Raw genomic sequence first — 25,033 nt, forward strand, 5'->3', positions numbered from 1 at the left:
TTACTTGCAAAAATCCTTAAGTTATACGATCCTGTGCCTGATAATAATTTCTAAAAACTAGTGCTAGTGCTTATATACCTAAATTACCTAAAATTATTTTTTATAAATACTAGGATAAAAAAGGTTACAAATACGTTGAGTTTGCAATCAATTTATCTTAAAACCTAGTGTCCTTAAAAATAGGTTATAGCTACAACAAGAAACTAAGAAGAAATTATCTACATCTATCGCTTATTATACTACGCTAAACCTACAATTTACCACATCGGTGAGAATCGAACATTAAACCTATTATACCATTCCTTATATATACAATTTACAAATTTACAATATAGGGCAAATTAGGAATATTGACATAACCTTGAATTATTATGTGGAAGAGAAGTTGAATTACTAAAAGTAAGTGAATTAGATTCGAAAGTATGTATTTAAAATATTTATTGTATCTATCATTCCTGTAGGAAGTTATAACTCGATATACTCTCAGTAATAAAGTTCATGAATTCGGTTAATTCTGGCGACGCCCGCGACTATTCTTTCAACATAGTTGTTGCCACCGAACCGAATGTGCTCTGTTCTGTAGGCGGGTGCTTATTGTCGTGAGCAGCTTTGCAAGCCAACTCGAGCACTCCGGCGGCCGAAATTCTATAACCGCTATTAGGTATACTGGTGCTCCGGCACCAATCCGTTGATGCGATGTGATGTGAAACGATGCCATACAACCACACTGATTTACGGTTTGATAGAGAATGATATATTTTTCAGCGGATCCGCGCATTTTGTACTTTAGCGGTACACGCTCACAGGATAGGGATAAATCGGCAGACTCAGCCAAAGGGGCGAGTCCAACGAGCCGAACGAATGAGCGTTAAAAGGCAGCGATGGCAAAAAAAAAAACATAAGCTCCCCCTCAATCATGGACACAACCATGACAGAATCGTCTACCGAAAGTTCAACAACCGAATCCGATAGTGAACCGGTAATTTCTATGGATACCTCTGAAGGCCCGAAAAAAAACAAAAGAAAAATTTCGAAAGGTTCATCCTCAGATTCAGATCTAAAATCTAAATCGAAACATTAAATACTTTTGAAATTGTTTATTTATTACAGTTCGCCACTTCACGGTCACGTATGCGTGTACATGTGTGTATAATGTTGGAAAATGTCTTCCCATCCAGCTTGTGACATGTTGTACAGTAAATTACATTTATTACCACCATTCAGTGTCGGATTGGAGGCGATTTTAACCTGTAATTGAACATTTGCGATGACAGTGGTACAGTGTCGACTTTCAATGTGGGGTCATAATTTGGACCCTGCACTCTATGTTTACAAAAATGTCCAACTAAATATGTAGCATTACAGGTCCGTCCATTTAGCTAAATGTCGAACTAAATGTAAATTACAGTACTTTCAATCTGGAAGCAATTTAAGAATTGGTGAAAATTGAATAATCAGGAAAGTTCTCAACCATCAATAGGCTCAGAACAACTGCCAAAATCTCATACTCATGATATCCTGTCAAACAAATTATGAAAAAATCTATTTGTGTTTTATTATTATTTTGGATATTATTTTAGAATGCATTGAACTGTATTTCGTAAATTCTTTATTGAAAGGTTTAATGGCCCTGATAAGCGCCGTGTTTTATGGAATGGTTCCAATTTAGAAAACTTAGTACTCGTGGTTTTGAAAAAAAACCATTTCGAACGCCCTCGATGCCGCCTTGTTCTGGATTTGCCACCAAAGCAGTTTGTATAAAGAACAAACTTTTTTCTTCTGCTACCTGATGCTGTTTTGCGATTGCGTTTGCCACTCGCCCCTCGCTGCAACTGCCTGTTGTCTTGATGTCCACCGAACCGAATGTGTTCTGTTCCGAATGCGGGTTTTCTTATCGTCGCGAGCAGCTTTGCCAGCCAACTCGATCACTTCGGCGGCCGAAACTATATAACGCCGGCTAGGTGGACTACTGCACTGGTACTAACGCGCTTTGGCCCAGCTACCCTTGCGGAGCAATTGTCGAATACACCTACGGGGACCTGTAGTAGACCAACACGGTTCGAGCGGGATTTTGCCTTTCCCTTCACTTTTCCTCCTTTGCCATGTCCAGACATGGCTGCTTGTGTAGGTTTGTTGATGTGATGTGATGCGAAACGATGTGGTGTACGGTTTCGATGAGAATGATCGTTACGGTAGCGGAGCGGGGATTTTTAAGCTGACTGGCAGGCTCGAGAATTACGCATGTGTGAGACTGCGACCAATGTTTCGTTCATTTTTTTCTTTTTCCTTTCCAATCGTGCTTCATTGTATTTCGCTGCTGCTCTGGTTGCCCGTTTTGGTCGGTACGATTTGAGGAGCATAAAATGGACCAATCAAAAATTGGCACATAGTGCATTTGGACAATGCTTGATATTTCACAATTCTTCAATTGTTTATCTCAAGAAAAATGAAATGTTATTCTTTATGATAGATGCGTAGATATATTTCCTATCAATTGATGCAAACACCTTTGCGATCTATTGAGAAATGCTCGAGTTATAAGCGTTCAAAATCTTGCATTTTTTCCTACTTGTTCAGTGCCTAGATTTTCATTTCACCCCCTATATCTTCCGGTTAGACGTATTCCTACGTCAAAAAAAAAAAAGCACAGATAGCAGAGCGTAGTTTCGATCTATGGACCTCTGGGTTATGGGCCCAGCACGCTTCCACTGCGCCACTCTGCTTGCTCTATGAGTCTAATATTAACTCATCTTGGTTTCTCAATCTTGTTCAAACAGCCACAGTTACGATTCAAACAACACATTTGTTTGGTATTTTAATTCTCAACATCCGACTGGGAGCTTGGCATCTCCTGTAACGTGGCTACTCATGAGTCGGATTACGGATTGATTTGAGGTTGGGATCTACTGTGTGCCGGATGAGTCCATGTTGACGGGATGTCCACACTAAGCTTAGCCGTCAATATGGGTGCAATGGGGGAGCCCGATGCATTCAGGTTGGCTAAGGAGAGATGAACCGAGCGAGGGGTGAAAACCAGCAGCTAAAAGTCTCCGCGGTAAGCAGTAGTGGGATCGCATCCCGGAGTGGACTTCCGGTGTCAGCCTGACCAACAGAGTTATACTGTAATCTTTTTACACCTTTTCTCCCAAACAGGTTAAGCTTCACAATCGTAGATCAAAACCATCTTTCTCATAGCCTGTCAACTGGCTGTTTGAAGATTCTAAAAATATAAAGGCGAATGAATTCCTTCAAATTTAATGCTTTTATGAATCAACGCATCGTCACCATCTTTTAACACGTTAAATCTCGACCGATCTGTGGACAGATAATGAGCTTTCCACTTGGACAGCTTCACTGTATCCTGGCCGATAGTGGACATTTCCGAATATCATTTCCTGACTTTGTTACTGTCTTTCACAGCGCCGATACTCTCTGAACAGAAAGTTTATACGGAAAATTCAGTGACAGTCCCCAGAGACCGTCACGAGGCTCAACGTCTTAAAACTAGCGCACAATCTTAGGAAAAACTAACGACCACTTGCTGGCTGTAACGATACTAGAATGAAAATTCGTTCCGTTTTCATTTATGAAGAATTTTTAACAAATGAAACCTCTTTTACACGGTGCAAGGGCGAAGCTTAAATTCCCATTTACGCAGTTGACAGTAAAACCGATACCGAACCGAGGAGAACGAATAACGCACACATTTCACATAATTAACGTCCGCTTTGTATGTATGCGGCGTGCAAGTCCAAATAAAAGCAAAAAAAAACTGCCATGCCGCTACGCAAGGTGCTCTCGTTTGACAGCTCTTGGAAGAACAAAATAATGTATGGAAATATGTTAATGTTCTAATCTACCGCGATTTTAACCATTCTTTAATAAAAGTTTTGTAAGCACATTCATTTAGAAGTCCATGTTAGGGAAACACAACTCAGTGGCAAAAAAATACCCCCGACTTGCATGTTTTGATAAAGCGGATTTTCGCAATGCACATTGGTTTTGTTGTCCGTGTTAGGGAAACACAGCTCGGTGGGAACAAAAACACCCCCGACTTGCATGTATATTTGCAAAGCGGATTTCCACAGGTACATCGATTTTGAAGTCTGTGTTGGGGAAACCGTAAATCGGGCCAATCAAAACTTGGCAATTAGGGCGTTTAGCTAACGCTTGACATTTTACAATTATTCAATTGTTCATCTAATGAAAAATAAAATTTTATTAATTGTGATAGACACGTAGAAATATCTCCTATCAATTGATGTAAACATCTTTCTGATCTGTTAAGAAATGTTTGAGTTGTAAGCATTCGAAATACGGGTAGGGTTACCACACAAATCGGCAGAACAAATGTATGGGAAAAAAGGAAGTTCTTCCAGTTTTCATGAATTTAAACCTTTTAGAGATTAGAGAATTGTAATGTATAGCATATCAAACAAATCATAGAGAATTTCCTATTCGATTAGTTTGTAAATCATGAGAATTCGTTCACAGTGGAAAGAGTTATTAGCGTTAACTTTATTTCATGAAAAACGTGACCTGTTTTCTGATTTGGCACCCTTCCTGAAAAACGTAGTTCTACGTTAAAAAATCGCACGGGTCATATCAGGTGAATACGGTTCTGACTCGAGGGTATTTACTTGATGTATGGTCAAATAATTTAGGACTAAGGTCGTACCAATATAAGAAAAGAAAAATAAACCGGTTTCCGCATGCACGGTACGCTCAAATAAAAAAAAATCCGGTACTTTCTGATCATGGTGTACAAATATTAAGTTTCGCTTTGTATATAAATATTGCATAATGAATATATGGCAGGAGTGCGTCTATTTTTCATATGGAATTGTAAATGACGTACAAATCAAACTCAACGAATTTCAGAGAATTTCCGAAACGATTGGTATGCAAATCTTCAAAATTTGTTTGCAGCAAAAAAGAAGAAACAAAATACAAAGATAGCAGAGCGTAGTTTCGATCTACGGACCTCTGGGTTATGGGCCCAGCACGCTTCCACTGCGCCACTCTGCTCGCTATAAGAGTTATTGAATTATGTGATTTCATCAGTCTTATTGAATCAGTCACAGTTAAATCACTGACGAAACTTTAATTTGTTTTTTTTTTGTAAAAAAATAATCGCACAGCAAGAGATAGGAAGTTTTGGGAACATTGATATATTCCGTTCAAGATTTTAATTCTGTGTTTGGTGAAAAAATGTTCTAAAAAGTAGTATTTCAGAGAATCTATGTAGTGATGGATCGAATAGAAATGATCCACAACAGTTGAAAAGGAAATACTTTATTTCAAATTTCAAACATCGTATCCAAAGAAACCGGGAGACATGCATTGGTAGAACAGCTACTATCTCGTGCTTCACATTTTTCCGGTAATATTTTCAATTATTATTTGAATATATTTGGAAATAATTTTGATCGATAACTTTTATATACGGCTTTATATGAATATCTACACATAAACTAACGTTGGCAGGAAAAATGCTTCTTCGTGTGTTAAAGGGTGAAATGAACAAATAAAAGCACCTTGTTCAAATGATTCCAAATGTTTGTATGTATAGGAGCAGACCTTTCTTTCTCTCAGACTGTACGTCAGTTTGGAATTGTATCCAAAAAAAAGTCTGTTTAAGGCTGTTTCACACGAGTATGATATCCACGTAGCCACTGGTGATGTTGCATAAATGCGTGATAATATTACACCACATTATAAAATGAAGTTGGATCTTAACAGTATACATGAAAAGTGTTTTCTAAGAGTGAAAAGGATAGCATAAACGCGAACCTGTACCTTCTTCGATCGGAGCCGTGTATGTGGCATAGTATGCGAAAAGATTTAATGCATGCTTATTTGCAAAATGTCTATTGTTTCGCTCTCTCATATTGATCTTACATTGCTATACCATATATTTTATACAAATGCTGTACCAGTATGGGAGGGTAGCACATTTTTTATTATTTATAAGCTCATTTAATGTTACAAAATAGGATGTCAAAACATCTTCTAAAATTATTTTTGGGTGTATTTGTACAACAGCACTATTGGCTATGTGCATGGTCATGTGAAATAGCCTTGCATTCCATCCGACTTTGGTTCTACCTGTGATTGGTATCGTTTGGACATTTTTTCCAAGCGTTCGGTCTGAGAGAAAAGGAGGTCTGTTCCCATACATACAAACGTTTTCAAACTCTTGAGAAAGATGCTTTTATTTTAAAGCACAAGAAAAAAAAAATTTTCTGCCGAAGATGATTTTGTTAGTTAGTTTGGGTACTGGCTTCATTTTGTTTGTTTCGTGTAAGTAAGATCATATTGAAGGGAAAGAAAGTGTTGATTTCACGATCTGTGCTAGTGAGTTAAGTAAAAAAAATAAAAATTAAAAAAATTTAATATAATTTGTGTTTTGATATGAAATCTATAATAATTGACGCTCCCGTTCCACGCTTTCCCGATACTTAAAATAATGAAAATTTTAGTTTCATGCTGATCGGTTAGAATTAATAAATATACATGATTGTGTGGCCAGTTTCGAAGATTTCACGCATGCAATTGTCAAAATTAATAATCACCGATCCGCTTTACCTGTATTTCTCCGAGAACATTTTATTCAAAATGAAATCTGAACTTTCAAGAAAAAATGTAAGAATATAAGTATAACTGTGTTGATCAGGCTGACACCGGGAGTCCACTCCGGGATGCGATCCCACTACTGCTTACCGCGAAGACTTTTAGCTGCTGGTTTTCACTTCTCGCTCGGTTCATCTCTCCTTAGCCAACCTGAATGCATCGAGCTCCCCCATTGCACTCATATTGACGGTCAGCTTAGTGCAACGTGGTTTGACATATACTACAGGTGTACCAGATTTTTTGTATCGTACACGAAAATCACTCACACAGATAAAATAGCTTGCAGAATCACGGCGTTTTGTTCATAAAATTTAACAAATTCACGTTTTTCCGGTAATTTTTACTCACAGGATTGAACTCGAGGAAAAAGTTAACTATAAAGTCATAACTTTTAACGTGTTTTAATTCAGAAAGCACGTGCATTTTGCTATTCAAAAATGTCGAACAAATAGATAATCCTCCTGAAAATTGAATATCATCAAGTTACATGGACGATTCAAGTTTTTCATTCGCTGCTGATTATTTATAGTATGATATAGTAGTTCGCATAAAAGAATATGTACGGCATACGATGCTGAGTTTTAAGTCGGCCGTATCATACTGCAGTAGAGAAACGTTGGTTAATCATATTTTCCGTTGTGAATTCATTGGAAAAATGTATGAAATCATGTAGAACATATATTTCTACATTAAATATGAAGCTTCTTGGGAAGAAATATACATTCAGTTTTCATTAAATTATAAAAAATGAAAAAAAAATCCATGCAAATTCAGGTAATTTTGCATGCTATACTAAAACAAACGCGAGGGCCCTTATAGTATATCTGCTCACTGTCTAAATACGTTGAGCTTAGTGTGGACATCCCGACAACATGAAAACAGAAAATGCCAAGCGAATCACGTGTCATGTCATCACGTGAATCATGATTCTCCTATTGTTAGTTATAAAATATGATATGAATAGCGCTTCACACAAGCAGAGTGGCGCAGTGGAAGCGTGCTGGGCCCATACCAAGAGGTCCGTAGATCGAAACTACGCTCTGCTATTTTTGTGATTCACCTTTTTGTGATACATTGACCATCGTTTATATGAAAACATATGGAAGATATTAAAAATCAACCATGACGCCAATGTTTAACAAATATTATATGTTTTTTTTTCTGAAAACTCATTTATTAACTATTTCGTTGCAAATAATGATTTTCATACCAATCGAATCGAAAGTTTTCGGAGATTTGTTTGGTATTCTATGCGTTACAATTTGCGTACTCAGTAAATGGTAAAAATCGACGAAAATTGGAGGCTAACCAATTTTTTAATATAAAAATCGACGAAAATTGGAGGCTAACCAATATGTGGGAATGCGTACGTGTATGTGTGAGTGTATTCATTCCTCGCAATTCTTATATCCACAAACGCATAAAAACTAAAGTTATTAATTGTACTTTCTACACCGGAAATAAATATTTAGCGCAAATCAGAAATGTCTGCCGCCGACCCGCCGTCGGAAGTGGCGGTCTCTCGCAAGCAAACCGATCGACCGAGTGTTAGTGAGTGTCGGGTGACATACGTTTGCCTTGTGCAGTACGTTTTTCCAGCCATTTTTTGCCAATATATCATTAATATTTCAAAGCATAAATTATCCGTTATGTCCATATAAATGGTATTCGAGTGACTCTAGAATCGCGCTGTGTTATAATACTGTTCTTTTATATCCCCCAACACATCATCTGTCTTTTTGACATAGGATTATGTCTTTGATTTCTATATAGGGGGATCACTCTACGAAAAATGTAACGATTCATCAAAAGTTTTCAAACGCATATTACTCAAAATCGTTATTGCAACATATGTTGTGTTATATACCATTAGACAAGAAATTTATCCAGCATTTTTTTTTACATAAAACATGAAGAGTGAATATAGTAAAACAAAAGTTGACAATTTGACGATTAAAATGGGTATGTTTTCTTTCGATTGCACTAACCACTCGCTTTCCTCCTCGACGCAACGAGCAATATTTTTCCCTGAATTCGGGGATTAGTTCACAATGTGAGTGGATTCGTATAATGAATTATTCTCCATTTACTGATAATAGGCATTTATCACTTGATCTATTGATCCAATCAATTTGGACTAAATCCACGTCTTTATCGTGTAGGTTTTGCTACTAATAATTTAAGTAATTGTGGTCCTGGGTGTCATAATATCGAGCATGTTGTTTGGTAATGCAAAAAATCCAATACTCAATATACATCACCGGGCTATAAAGTTATTACAAACAATGTTCCGAGCAACGTGGCAACAAAGGAGAAAATATGATATATTTCTGTGGCCATAGATTTATTTGACTTCGAAATATGTTTATGTAGACCTTAGCTATTTAAATTTGTATTTAAAAATAAGTCATGGTGATTCGTTATCTTCTTCTGCATAATTGAATAAACAGAAAAAAGGGTAGTAATGGCTTTAATGGTATTTTTGTGTATATTTTTGAACAGAATGTGGTTCCGGATTCTTCCACGTTATCTCATCTAACCCGTTTAACACGTTCGACGCCCAACGCGACGTTTTTGAGTTTCTTGCAGAGCCCAACTTGCGATTAAATTATTAAATGAAGATCAAACTTAGTTTATAGATAACTTTTACATGATTTAGCAATGTTTGTTTTGAATTGAAGACGAATTGATGACAATAACACATGTCAAAGTCATAATATAGGGGTTTTGCAAAAAACTGCAGTATAAACCATCCATACTATAAATTAATAAAAAGTATAGTATAAACAGTATAATATTAAGGTTATGATTCATTTATTTTTCTTCATATCCTATAGTTACATTTAGGTGTCTATTCTATCAAATTCCTTCTAAAAATACTACTCAATTTGAGCAAGGAAAGTGTCACCCATATCTGGGTGACGGGGCGTCGAAAGTGTTAAAGGATACAAGTTCATACAGGAAACGGTTTTTTCAGGGCTTCCATTTGATGTACCAAAAGTGAAGAAAAGACGGGTGGGTAATGTCGGGGACATAACCGGAGAGACGTAGGACTGCACCAAGGGGTGTCCATTATTCGAATATCATGGAGCACGGATCCCAGAATGACCAACTTTTCATGCACAAAATTACAGAAAGCAAACCAAAGAATAAAATGAAACCTCAGCAAATTCAGCAAACACTCTAACGTTTAGATGCAAATACGAAAAATCAAAATTTTTCGTGCAAATGTTGTAGGGGTTATTGTTCAGCCGGCAACGAACACACTTGATGGCAAGCATATCGTAATAGGAATTTACCGTCTGGTATCGTGATATATTTTGGCTTTGTATTCCTCATGAATAACTGTTTTCTACTAGTCAAGTCCTTCATTTGATACCCATATTGATGGGGTTTAGAGAAAATATGTAATCCGCCATTTCGTGGTGGCGACCATTTTGGGTTTGCTTTTTTCATAAATCTACTAAAGGGTGTGTCACATCAAATTGCATCACGGAAAAAACGCTGTAGAAATTTAATTTTTAGGAATTATATCTTCAGCTTTCGCTTATAATCAGATAAGAGTGTATACATCACGTTGGCCATGCTTCACTGTCAATTTTTCGTAAATTTGGAAAAATGTCGTCGAACGAAAAAGAGCGTCGTGAATTAATCTTGTGCACTCATTTCGAGAATCCGGAGTTGTCACATCGGGACATCGGTAAGATGCTGGGAATCGTCCAATCCACGGTCAGCAGAGTACTAAAACGATACTTCGAGAACCTAACCATCGACCGGAAGGTGAAGAACGGCAAAAATGGATGCTCCGTCAGTGAAAAAGATCACAAGCGCGTAGTTAAGCAGTTTAGACGTGATCCGAGAAGTTCGGTCCGGGATGTCGCCAATAAGCTGAATTTGTCAAGTTCATTCGTCCAGCGGACCAAGCAGCGGGAGGGCCTGCGTACATACAAGGTTCAGAAGGCTCCTAACCGCGACAAAAGGCAAAACATGGTGGGGAAGACGCGAGCCCGGAAGCTGTACACCGAAATGCTGACGAAGCCGCATTGCCTGGTAATGGACGACGAAACCTACGTCAAAGCGGACTTTCGTCAGCTGCCGGGCCTGTTGTTCTTCTCCGCAGAGGACAAATTCAGCGTTCCGGAGGAGATTCGCAAGCAGAAACTATCCAAGTTTGCCAAAAAGTACATGGTGTGGCAAGCGATCTGCTCTTGCGGAAAGCGGAGCGCCCCCTTCCTGATGACCGGCACGGTAAACGGGCAGGTTTACCTTAAGGAGTGCCTACAGAAGCGCTTAGTACCACTATTGAAGCAGCACGAGGGCCCGACCATCTTCTGGCCGGATCTCGCTTCGTGCCACTATTCAAAGGACGTGTTGGAGTGGTACGAAGCCAACGGGGTCACCTTCGTGCCAAAGGAAATGAACCCGCCCAACGCGCCGGAGCTTCGCCCAATAGAGAAATATTGGGCGATTATGAAGCAGGCCCTCCGGAAGAACCCAAAAGTTGTCAAATCGGAGGCGGACTTCAAGAGAAAATGGATTTCTGTTCAAAAAAAACTACAACCTGACGTTGTACAGAACCTTATGGACGGGGTAAAGAGGAAGGTGCGAGCATACGGGCTTGGGCTCGAAGTATGAATAAGAAGAAAATGCCAAAAGTTGTTTAATAGTTTTTATTTTACTGTCTAAAATTTTCAAAAGGATCGGTCTACTGGGCGAATTTCTACAGCGTTTTTTCCGTGATGCAATTTGATGTGACACACCCTTTAGTCAATCCCTTTCATTTGATACCCAGGAGTTCGAGTTGAGCGAAGGAACGAACTAGTCGTGTTTGTTTGTCCTCTGTCTTCAAACGTAGATATTGGCTTGTTGCGGAGGAAGTGCCTGTTAACGTCGTGGAAAAGTGTGTTGTTCGCCTCAATAGATTTGAAATTTGTGGAGTGTCTTTGGAATTCCCCGGAGCATTGCCGAATAATAATGATGAAAAAATCAGTTTCATACGATGGCTTTTTTTTGCGCTTCGTGTTCGCTGTTTGCGTGTATTCGTGTTGTCACAAGTACTTGCTTCGTTGCTTTCTTTCTCTCGCACAAGTGGTGTGTATGCGTCGGTTTATCAAACAGTCAGTGAGAACAGTTTTCGCTCTACTTCTACTCCAGTTTATCGTAGTGATTGTTTGGAAGTGAAAGTATCATTGATGGATCATGTGTGCGTGAATGTGTACAGTACTGATAGTATCACCATAAAAAGAAGAACAAATGCCGGCATGACTCAGCTCCCAGCAGCACTAGCTAAGTTCAATCTCTTTCTCTCATATTTATGCACCATCTCTAATGTTTTAATAGCTGGCTCTCGACCCGAGACTTTTTGTTTTATTTGTGTTTGAGTTTATTTTGAGTTTATTCCCAAATTTTCTCTGCTCTGTTCGGTTCGTTAGGGAAAATAAAGAAGTTTTGTGTTCACTGTAGACGAGATATGGTAGACTTATAAGGATAAGCAAGAAGGTACGATTGGTTCTAGAGGAGTTTCCTCGGTTACCTTCTCAGGTTTCCCAAAGCTAACTCTCCGCCGTTGCAATTGAAGTTCGACACATAGTACGCTCAATGATTAAGGTAACATATCGACTGTCCGATTAGTTTCAGAGGAGTTTTCTCCACATCGATTACCTTCTCAGGTTTTCTAATGATTAACTCTTTCCCGTTGCAATTTGAATTCTATAAAGCATAGAACTGAAGCGAACGCGATGAATAACAGAATATATCGACGATTAAATTGATTTGAGAGGAGTTCTCGCGGTTACCTTCTCAGGTTTCCCAAATATAACATTCCGCCGTTGCGATTCGAGCTCGATAAAAAGTGCATACTATATATAAATAATTCGATTTATAGCCGGACCAATTAATTTTACAGGTTTTCCTTCTCAGGATACCGGCAGATATTGCCGGCCGTGTGTTTTTAAACAAAAAAAAAATTCGTCGAGTGGTCGATAGCTTGCGTTTACATAATCATATCACTTACCTCAGTGAATCCTGATTCCTACCTCTCCCCACTAACAATTATCTCTCCCATGATACTCGCTAGGGAACCACGCTATAGAGGCAACCCTTCTGGCCTTCGGGCGGCTATTATCATACTAACCTTCCTTCCCTTCCCCTGGTGACTGTAAGGACGTGGCCGGCGTCATTATTGACCATTTAAAGCTCGAATCGCCGAAAATTGCATAACGAGAATGATTTGCTAGTCCCAAGCGTCATTCTGTGTGTTCTTTGTACAATTTGGTTGGTTCAGGTCAATCACGGAGAGCAACTACGAATTGTACAGTCTACCCAAGCTCAAGCTAAATCCTTTTCATTTGATAACCATATTAATGGGGCTTTGAGAAAATATGTAATCCGCCATTTTGTAGCGGTCGCCATCTTGGATTTTCAAGATCATGAAATACGCAGTTTTATAATGACTGCAGAGATAAAGGTGTGTTCCAAATTTCAGATCAATCGGTCAACAGGAAAGGGGTCAAAATTCAATTAATGTGGTACAGCGCCATAGACAAACATGTTACATACAAACATACAAATATGTCACAGCTAAATAAAACCGTTTGAAAACTCCAGCAATCTATCAAATCGAGCGCGATTAGCCTCTCCTTCACCCGGCGCGACGCTTCCACCGCTTTTAACATACTTTGATAGGATTTCCTGCTCCACATCCCATAGAAACTCCTGTCTGTCACTCATGCGGTATCGCGCCGCATACATCGCCTGCAAATGCAGCGACATCTCTTATGCTGAAAATCAATTTCAAGATAGCGTCTTTCCTGATTGGCGTCCGATGATAGAATGTGGCCAAGCAGGTAAGGTAGGGTAAGGTATTGTATTATAGAGACTTTAAACTTTTTCAGTTCATTCGTCTCTAGCCTTGAAAAGGCCCTTGGTAAACTTTACTCTACTCCAGTACTACACCCCCACCCTCTTGCCTTGAGAAAGGCACTCGATCCCTCGCCGTCCAGCTCGTCCAGCAACGATGTTGTCCAGTCGGTGTCCACGCAACGAATGTGGCTAGAGACGTCGGTTAATCGTTCGATTAATTCAAATAATCGAATATCTGATATCATAATCGAGTAATTTTGTATCGAATTATTTAAAATCAAAATATGAATACATCGAATAATTGTAACTGTAATCGCGATTAATGAAAGAGGGCATTTTTCTCAAGGTTAATGCATTTTTAGGTTAAGAGTTAGGCTATATATTTTTTTTATCCAACATTTTTTATCCAACATTTTTTATCCAATAATGGAACATCGGCTACTTCTGGACCACGCGACCAGAATGACAACATGATACGTGATTATTACAAGAAAACAATATTCGCTCGATTAATCGAATATTGAAAGACGATTATTCGAATGAATCGAATATTGAAAGAACCCCCAACGATTAATCGATAATCGAATAAATGAAAAATTTAGACATCACTAAATGTGGCCAAGCACCACCATCGCTCATTTTATATATAGTTATATATAGCCATATAGTTAACGTTGTAGCGACCGCCTATATTTATTTACAATCTCGTTTTGTCCCCCTCCTTCATCTTGTCCACACGTTTCGCTCGTACCCGTGGTTGCTTGTAATGAATAACTGTTTGCTGCGGTAGCGTAGACAAAATGTATGGGAAAGTAGGGAATTCTTTCTTCAAATTTTTCATCAATTTGAACTTTATATGAGCGGAAAACCGTAATGTGTAGCATATAAACAATTGCTGAGGATATTTCCTATCAATGTGTTTATTTGGAACCAGAATCCATTCATTAATTGAGGAAGTATTAGCGTTAAAAAACTGGACACTTTTTCACACCGAAATATTGAAATCGGCCCCCATATTGAACGGTTAGACGTAGTCCTACGTCAAAAATACAGATGTTTTTTTATTTTTTATTACTGTTTATAATTTAGTTCAAATGAAATTATTACACACAATCACAGTCCTATGTCAAGATCTCGTCCGTTTTTTTTATTATTGTTTATAATTTAGTTCAAATGAAATTATTACACACAATCACAGTCCTATGTCAAGATCTCGTCCGTGCCCATATTTTTTTTTCCTTTTTGTTTTTTTTACAGATTTCAATATTTCATTCTATGAATTTTGTGGCGACTGTTTGAAATTGACAGCTTTCTCCTACGTGTATGAGCAACGTAAAATATTCTAAAACTAGAAACTTGAACAGTCTTCTTGCCTATATGATCGGTGTTAAGTCAGACCGGACCATGTGACATTTTTATGATTTGGAGAAAAAACGAGTTTGAAGTTTGGTGCTATAATAGGGTTTTCATTGAGCGTTCAAAACAATTTAAAGAAATTATTCCTGCTGTACGCGTGATTTTCCAAATCTGATAAATGTGAAATGTAGCTTTCAAAATGTTTAACCGAATGCAATTGATAACTCGAAATTTTTAATTTTGCGACTTGGACCGCTCTGACTTAACACCGACCATATAGTTCATTAAGTTTATGTTTTTCAAAAATCTCGATGTTGGAAAGTGTTACTCAACTTTGCCCCCGGTTGTTTTATCGGAAGTGATTAACAAGAAAATTGAATAACATAATTTCTTAGTCGTATGTCAACAATGCGGTCGTTTCCTTGACATGATTCTCAACATTTTTTAGAAAATTCACATTGCTCATAACGAGAACTTTCTCTGTAATACTTATGACAGACATACAGCTGTACTTGCGTTGTACTTCGAAAATTGTATGTCTGTCACCATGTACAGCGCTAGAACCATGTAAGCAACTCGGTACAATCGCTGTACCTGTACCGACCTGTTTTACCGCTGTACATGGCTACAGTTGTACTGTGCGCAGCGCCATAGACGGTTAGTGGTGGGTAGCATGAACAAGCAGAATCAAATCACTTGATAAACGTTCTTTTCATTGACTTTCTTTTAAGTTAATAACCCAGATTGTAAACTTTTTTGTTGTGTTTGATAGTTTAGACACTAAATAAAAACCTTATCCATTGAAATATGTGGTGGAAATTGGAAAAATATCTGATTGTCAGTTTGACATACGGTACAATGTACAACCAAAGTATGTCTGTCATGGTACGATGGTACCTGTACAACGCAAGTACAGCTGTATGTCTGTCCCTGGTATAAAGTTAGTTTTCTCACGAAATTGTTTTTTTTTTCTTGTACATACGAGATCGATAGCATCTTTGTTTTATATTTAAGACGGGGTTATTCCACCTGAAAATTCATTGTTTTGAGGCAAACGAACTGCACAGTTTAAAGCATCTTTAAAACAAACTACTAACTAATTGAAAATACGTTATTATTATCACAATAATAGAACATGAAGCAGAATGTCATTCATGTTAATTTGAATTAAAAAAATAAACTCCAAAATTGGACAAAATTGGATAATTAACTGTAGATCATATAAACATATTCGTAATTGAATTTGCATATTTTTCTTCGACATTCTCCAATTTATTCTATGATTCTTATGTGGGTGTATACAGACACAGCGAAATAAAGAAGTTAAAATCTGATCATCCATACTGTTTTGATGATGAGTTATATGTACGAACAGAATTTTTGTATTATATATGAAAAAAATAGTTGGAGCCGATTGAAATCAACATTTTTGCCGGTGAACCTATTTCCTATTTTCTTCAATACTATTCTTTTGAGACTTTTAGGACACTTTTTTGATTTTGACCCAGAAACATATCTTATTCTGCATTGATTGAAGTAAGCCATCCGATCATTTTTGGGCAGAAATGACGTATAGATCGAGTTGACTAACGCTTATAAATTGTCATCGCGCTGTACGTCTATTTTACGGTCGACCTAATCGCCATTAATTCGAGCAACTATGGGTCCGTTGCGCAGCACTTTTACTCTACAGGATCCAGGACCTATCGTCAGAAACGTCGAAAATTTGCCTTCTCTCGAGCTAGCTTAAATAGTCATATGCCGAAAATCGTATTCAAATAAAAACAGTCGAGAATTATATTCCGAATAAAGAAGACTCATAGCAATTAATACCATTTTTCTGTGTTTTATTTCAATTTGTTCTGTGTATCAAAAAATCTGTGTTTTAGATTGTCTATTTATTTTATATCTTCCTAATATGTTTAGTTCCTTTTCACTGTTTGTTTATCGAAGTGCGAATTGGAAATCATGTTTGGAAATTATTGGAAATCCATTCGAACAATCCTTTGTGAATATTTACTTTTACTGGAAAATGAAAGAATAAATCGCTTGGTAATTGGTCAACATTTGGCAGAAAATTGGCACGGAATCGACTCGCTTTTGTTGAAAAAATGCCCTTAGCTAACTATGTCTAGATTTTAGTGAATAATCTAATATATTTGAAATTATCAAATTGAATAGCACTAAAAATTATTCACAGATTAAATTTTCTCAGTGATGTAAACCCAACTCTCTATATTTGTCATACCGGCAGCTGCACTTCAGCTGCTCACAGAGGCCATCGCGTAACACAAAGAGTCACTGCTGAATTGTTTATTTATTTGTTCAAATTGAATTACAGCCCCATCATTGCGGATGATGATGCTTTCGTATTGCTGCTGTTGCTGTTGGCGACAAAAGATTGGATCACCGACATTCACACACACACACACACACGAGAGGGAGGAGGCGACGCGAAGTTGACGTCCGATAGCGGCCCAGCGCCTGGTTATGGCTGACTTATTTGGGAATGACCATATAAGCACGATCCCACCGAGCGCGGACAAGCTGACTGAGTGGTGGCGGGATATGCATCGGTTGCATGGTTGAATACGTTCGTGATTGAGTCCGGAGGTCGCGTGTGTGCCGTTTCTGGCCTGTCAGCCCCACTGGTCAGGGTACGGGGGAGACACTGGGCGAGTGCGAGGGTGTGAATTTGTCTAGCCATTCGCGCTCCGAGCCAAGGAGGTCTAATTGGATGTTATTGAGATGTCGATATCTTAAAATATGAGCCGGTCTACTGCCATGCGGTGTGGACTACTTAAGCTTATCTCTCGCGCCGCATCGGCAGTCGATGAATTCGTTGAAATTCATTTCAGCTTTGACTTTGTGCAGAGTGCGCGCGAGCGCGTGGTCAGCAACATCTCTATCCGAATGAGCGCCTCGGCGAATAGTGGCGTGTGTAATAAATCCTTCAGTCACGAACCATAACAAATCATCTCTCCAGTTCTTGGTTCGCGCCAATCGTCACTGACATAAGCCGATTAGCTAGCGCCGGTTCGTGTCTCAATATGTGTCCCAAGTGGAACTTATGAAATCATCAGGTGCCCAGAAATTTGGGAACAATCAACAAAACCAAATGCCGTGGTAAAATTTGGAGCAGGCTGGAATTGAGTGGTTCTGTCGTCGGATGACAGGTTACCTTAGGCCGGAAAAATGCTTTCAAAAGATTTGTATCTGACCGTTGTTTATATTCTCGGTGGAGTACCGTGCGGTGAGCAAGATGAGATCAGCCCGATGCACGGTATTTTACACGTTGTGGGGTAAAATCGTTCGTATAATTCGGATCCAATCTTGAGTCGTGAGGTGAACAAGGTTACCAAGAACATCCGGTTGGAGATGTGAAGTCACGACCCACACGAGACTCGCTGGTCAATCACTCTACTAGACCGATTGTGACGCAGCCACCTTTTCGCGATCGTAAAATTAATTCGTGATCGATTACTAGCTAGGGTTTTCCCCCCTTTATCTTTCCATCTTTATTTCAACCCGAACAGAGTGAAAAAGCAGAAGCAAAAACCAATTACCGCAATCTCATGCTGACTTTTAGTAATTGAATCTTCAAATAGGAGTGCATCTTTGGACCGGAGATCAAGATTTTCGCTGATTTCGACAGAGGTTTTGTTCCGTCCATTGGAGCACTGAGCACTCAAGCAAATTCCCGAACGGTTGAACATTGATAAATTATGGAATCGCAAGAGCGCGGCGCGACTTCAAACGAAAGCTGCCCTCCTTTTTCGCCCTCTCTTTTCTTTCGAAGCAGAAAAAGGAAACAACAATGGGGCAGGGTAATTCTGACGGAGTCCTTTTGGTTTGTTGTCATAATTTATGATCTGTTTAAAACGGAAAAATGTTATTCAATTCAATTCCGGGGGATCATTAAAGCAAAACGGATACCGCTGTAAGCGTTCGGAGAAGTTACGGCGAAGATTGATGTGTGCCCGGTTTTGGGCTGAACCGAAACCAAATTGCACGGATTGGGGCTGATGGGGCCGGGTGCATTTGGCATAAGGTCATAACATCAGAATGTTGAAATTTGGCTTATGTTTTTGGCACAATTGTTCGATTGTTGAGTGTGTATCCAGAGCTTATTTTTTGTCTCGCCCATCGACAATACGCAAGCTGTTAACTCATGTTTATCTTTTCACTTTTAGTTTTTCTATTATTATTATAAATACACACTGACTGAAAACTAGTTGAATATAAAAATATGTAGAAAAGTGTATAGTTTACGCCTGGTTTTATGGTATCCATCTGGATAAGGTTTCGAAAGTCATTCGACTCGGTCACTCTCTGTTCGTTGAGTAACAAACACTTCATGAGTGTACTCCTCAGTCAAAAAACATGTTTTCGAAAAGAAAATTTAGCTTTTTAAAATATTTTTTTAATGAATTTTTTTCAAAAAATTGTTGAAAACATGTAAATTTTCTTCATTTCATTCTTTGACTAAAATTTTGTAGATCTGAAAGATTTTGTGTGATTTTTTATTTATTTTTAATTTCTTAATCTTAATTTGAAAACTAGAAAATGTTGGTTAAAGAACGAAATATATGGAATTATTTAGGTTTTCATTAAAAATATCAAACAAATTTTTGAAAAACAAAACTTGTTTTAATCTAAAATTTATCTTTCACGAAAATATGTGTTTTTCAAAATTTTATATATATAAATAATTTTAATATATATAAATAGCCCTTACTATTCCCAACAAGTCAACCACACATCGGAAAATGGGAACCTTTACGGGGAACTACTTTTTCATGTCTTCTTTGAAAAATTGCGTAACATTTTTACGTATAAATTATCGCGATTCACATGTTCTGCCAATTTTTTTTCTATTTAGAAACATGTCAAGAACATGTCAAACGCCAGAATTTACACCCAAAAATATTACGAGTAAAACCTAATTTTTCAGGAGCCATCAAAAATGCATTATATTCCAGAAACTATAAAAGATTGCACTTGTTATCCTCGACGAAATTTCATATTTTAATAAGATCTAAAACTTTGTAGAATGCACTATATTACTATCTTAACTTTTAACAATATTAGGATTAGTTGTATTTGAAAAAAAAACGTGAAAAAGTAGTTGTAAGAAAAAAAAATTTCCTGTAGAAGTGCCCATCTTCCGACGTATGGACAACTTGTTGATAATTGTACCGCCAGTTTTTTTTTGAGATTTTTTAAAAAAATACGTTTTTGAGAAAATTGATTTTTAATTTTTGAAAAACAAATTTTTAGTGCACATTAAAAAATCTTTAAATATTTATTTAGGAACATTTGAACGATTTACTGCATTTATTTCTTTGACTAAAATTTGACTAAAACATCTATGAGCCGCTTTATAGCTAATGATCGGTTCGTGTCGGTAGGGAAGAGTGTAAATAGTCGAATGCAGGGTTGCCACATTTAATTCTCAAAAATTCTCTGAAAAAATCTGTACATCTGTATTCTTAGCAAAAATAAAATCTGTATAAAAAATCTGTATCGAAAAATTAAGGGAAAGAATGAACGTGAAGGTTTTTTATTCAATTTGAATTTATTTTTCTTAGTTCGATTGTTGAAATCGTATCAATGCAACAAAATAAATCATAAAGAGGGTTTCTTCTTATCCTTTGAATTGTATGATGTTCGTACATAGTCTCGTTGAACTTTGATTTCAAAGATCCTGCTCGAGCCGATATATAGTTTTTCGCTTTAAAAATAGAGTCTGTAAGTGTGGGAACCAACCGACTTTCGGACTTCGTTTTGTTGGCATTGTAAACCGAATATATTCGCTCAACACACGCTGATGAATGTTATCAAGAAGGGTCTTACAAACCATCTTAGCGATGGATACAAAACATTCTCATCAAGCCTTTTGACATCCAACAGCTGGGAGCAAGTTATATCCGGTATCACTCAATTTTTGCCCCATGAGATTCTTCTTGAATAGCCTGAATTCGTTATCCAAGCTTTGTTTATCACCCGCTTCAACGAATTGAGGAAGTTGGCATTTTCAACTTCTTCTTCTCGATACCAACGTAAACATTCTCAGGCTTCTTCAGAAATTCTTCAAAATCTTTCAAATCAAGGTCAGTATCAGCGAATCGTTGCACGTAGCTCTCAAAACATAAGTTACCCAACACGATCTACAATAACAAACTTGTCTCATGATAAAGTTCGCAAAATTGAGAACTTTCTGATTCAAAAGTGCAATTGACTTTATTGATGAGCGGTAGAACAAAGTTTAGCAACAGTATTATCGGTTTAGGATTGTTTAAATGAGTCAATATACGACTGGCAGATTGATTATGGTCATACTTAACTTGTAACGAAAAGAATAGTTTAAGCTCTTCAAATCGCTCAAGATTTCGCTTAGCAACTGCCTCCAACGAAAGCCATCTCGTTGCGTTGCGTTCAACTTTTTTATAAATCATGCGCTGTAATAAATTCAATATTTAAAATTGAATCTACAAAAAAATTAAATTCTATATTTTTGCTGGAAATCTGTAATTCTGTATATACAGATTCTATATCTGAAATTTGGCGAAAAATCTGTAAAATACAGAATATTCTGTATATGTGGCAACCCTGGTCGAATGATTGATATATTTCAGGCTTAAATTGCGTCTGTTTTTCATGAGTTGTTGAACAGATAAAGCACCCTCGAAACGTTTCACTTGCGTATTATCCAGCTAAATATGAATGATTAAACAAAAGCTTCAATTTGGTCTGAATTAGTTGTTACACATCATATATTCCAGCATATCGTAAGCACTCAAAACTTTTGTTCGTCCATTATTCAAATGACTAGTTTAGTAACAGCTAATGATTGTTTGTTGGGATTGTACCGGGAGAGAGTATATCATTTATTTCGGGTAAAATCACACAACCATTGCCTTTTTTCAGGGTAAACAATTTTTTCAAAGTAATTACTAAATTTCGTTTCTTTTCAAAATAATAAAAGAATTGATAGAACTGCAAAATTATTTCATAAGATTCGTAGAATGCGATAGTGTTCTGGGTACCATCCTTCTAATTTTTTTTTGCCACCTTACAAAATGTTTCGTCTATCTTTTTTTAAAGCTATCGATCTTATTGTATAATTGCCAATATTGCCTCTGTCACATTATGTTTTCCTTTCTTTCTAATGAAGGTATTTCATTCTACTAAACTCGAGACGACCGGGATTAATTCTTTTCTCATCCTTTTAACCGTAGAATAAGCAAAAATGTAAATATGCAATAAAAATTAGAATGTGGCACCTTTAAACATGTATAACTGAGCCAGTAGGAAATAACAAATTACATAAAGTCTGACTAACTGTATAGCTACACTGAATTCTTTTTGTGCGCAATTGGTGTGCGTGCAAAAAAAATCGCGTAGGAAAAGAATCCAGTGTATAAAGGTTGTAGTGAATTGAATACTATTTTGCACATAATTGGTATATTTTTCATAACTTATTTTCACAAAAAAAATCGAGAGCTGATGTTCGTCTATATACGTATAATTAAGTCAAACACTCCTGACTAGTTTTGACAGTTATCTTCTGTGTGGTGACGTACATGTCATTATTTATGGACTTAAGCAAGTGGTGCGAGTCGATTTTACATTATACTCCACAATCTGCTTGGTATAAGTTGGTCGGTTAGAATTCCTACATTAATACGTAAGCCTCGATGGCGCAGTCGGTAGCGCGTAAGTCTCATAATCTTAAGGTCGTGAGTTCGATCCTCACTCGGGGCAAACTTTTTTTTTATACTACAGTACATTGGAATTCGTGAATGTTTTTTTTTAGTTTGCGATTTTAGATCGACTGTAGATTAGCTATTCGATATACAAAATATAAACTCGAATTAACAACAAAAATACAAAATAAATCGAAACTAAAAGATTTTTTTTTCTCTGTTTCTCATTTATACACTATTCCTTCATATTAAGAACTGCGATTGAATCTGATCGAATATGAGAATAACAAATATTTTAGAACTAAAAAAACTATACTATTTCCATACTATTTTAATACACAGTCACATACTATTTTTTTAAATGTTTCAGCCTTTTTAGTTTTTTGTGAACTCATCCCTGTCTTTTCTAATAAATACAATTGTCGGTCAGATTCATATCCGGTCCCTCTGGCGCAGCGGATAGCGCGTTGGACTTCTAATCCAAAGGTCGTGGGTTCGATCCCCACGAGGGATGGTGTGATGGAACTTTTTAATAATAAAAACATTAGTGCATTTGTGTGACCCGAGTGATTAGCGTCGTACATAATCATGCAGCAGTAAGAGGGAGGGTTTACGTTCGGTTCCTGTTCTGGCAGGAGAGCTTTTCGTTGAAAAAACTTCTTCCAAGTTACACTGACACACGCGAATTCTTGAACTTGTTACTCATAATACAAAGTATGTTATTTGACACCAGAGTGACCAACCTTCCAGTTATCTCGTGTATTTCCAGTTTTTTAACATACCAGCGAAACAACCAAAGGCAAAAAATCTACAACATTGTTTTGATTTCCACAGTTTTATCCAGCTTTTTTTTAAAAAAAGAATATAACTTTGAGGAGTAAATCTCAAAATTATATTCTTTTTTTCTCAATTGTGCTAATTCTACTCCACTCCGCTCACATCGAAGATCTTTGAGACGTTTATCGTTTACGTAGTTTTATTATATTTTGTTCACCCAGCACCAATAATTAACATTTCTCAATCACTTCGACCAATGCAAAAATACGGAAGCACTTTCCAACAAACGGCATGAAAATCGACATGGTGCTCCGACAGAAAAAAAAATATTCTGCTGTTTGCTTCTTTCATACTTCTTGTGTATCAAGCGAAACCGCTGTATGTGATATGAGCATTAGGAAAGATTGTTGTCTGCTAGCTCGATTCAGACTGTGATTTTAATTTATGAATGGCGTATTTATACGAAATAAATTGAAAGCAGGCGGAGCTCAAACAGCTATAATTCCTTTATCTACATTGTCCGTAGAACGAATGCATTAGTTGCTCGTTGCCGACGGTCCGGGTAGGTAAGCACTCAAATGGGAAGAAACAATGTACGGTGAAAAGGAAATGCTCCATTCTTCGTTAATTTAATCTATTTACGGATTAGGAAATCACATTGTATAACATATCACACAAATCTTAGAAAATTCCCGATTGGCATACAAATCATTAAAATTCGTTCGTAGTGAAAATAGTTATTATCGTTTACATTTTTTCATAAAACGTGGCCTATTTTCTTATTAGGAAAATTATTTGGTATTGAACATTTATTCTATTTAAAAGAGTAAAACAGTTTTAACAAGCGATGAAAAAATCTTGAACGAAAATTGTGTCTATTAGTTTGTCTATTATTTTGTTTTATAATGGGGAAATATTAGGAAATTCGCAGAAAAATAGTTGAGTCCTACTCAGTATTCAATGAAAATCAAATAATAATTTTCATTCGAGTTTCAACTATTTAAGACTAGTTTTCGACCGACAGATCTGATACCGTTGCACCATGACAGGCCAAAAAATCGAAAGATGTCGCCATTGTACCTTCGTCAACGCGAATAAAAGAGATATAGTGTTGCGCCTATAACAGTTTTGGGTTGTAATTATGTGAATGTACTCCCGAGCTAGTTGACCCTGCAAATTTCGTCCCGCCCAAAATTTATTTTTTATTGCCAATACCTTCAAACAATCACGTTTTCTTACTAAGCACACCTTCATGGGTCCAATCGCAGAACTATTTATTGATTGATATTCTAATCGACCCTTTGAAATTACATTTTACTACAGAATTTCTAGTACTTCTACCAAAACTCGTAATTATAATATCAGTTATTTTGAAACACAATCCTCGTTCATGATATTTTAAACCACTTGTAAATAACATGTTTCTCCGTTACATGGAATACATGTTTGATACAGAAATTATGATAGAATAGAATAAAGACAGCCCTGAATAGGACAATTCTTTCCTCGAGTTTTGCTCTTACATTCGGCGATCCATTTTTATTTATAAAGATAGAAGAAGATATAGAAGTGCGTTTTATCTCAATAAAATCCATTCCCATTTTCAAACAAAGATCAATTTCAAATGGACTAACAAAGCTTGTCACTATGTAACTGTAGAAATTTGTGTTTCATTTGTATGGCAGCCCCCCCCCCCC

The 25,033-nt window shown here is 37.1% G+C and overlaps 3 non-coding genes across 3 annotated transcripts; 2 read left to right on the top strand and 1 right to left on the bottom strand.

Annotated features, from left to right (window-relative positions):
* Positions 1-4,956: 4,956 nt before the first annotated feature.
* On the bottom strand, positions 4,957-5,028 carry Trnam-cau (transfer RNA methionine (anticodon CAU)). Its single transcript has one exon. It is a non-coding gene; the product is annotated as a tRNA-Met (tRNA).
* A 17,516-nt stretch (positions 5,029-22,544) lies between these two features.
* On the top strand, positions 22,545-22,617 carry Trnam-cau (transfer RNA methionine (anticodon CAU)). Its single transcript has one exon. It is a non-coding gene; the product is annotated as a tRNA-Met (tRNA).
* Positions 22,618-23,000: 383 nt separating this feature from the next.
* On the top strand, positions 23,001-23,073 carry Trnar-ucu (transfer RNA arginine (anticodon UCU)). Its single transcript has one exon. It is a non-coding gene; the product is annotated as a tRNA-Arg (tRNA).
* Positions 23,074-25,033: the final 1,960 nt, after the last annotated feature.

The sequence above is a fragment of the Toxorhynchites rutilus genome, chromosome 2, assembly GCF_029784135.1.
Source record: "Toxorhynchites rutilus septentrionalis strain SRP chromosome 2, ASM2978413v1, whole genome shotgun sequence".
Lineage (NCBI taxonomy): Eukaryota > Metazoa > Arthropoda > Insecta > Diptera > Culicidae > Toxorhynchites > Toxorhynchites rutilus.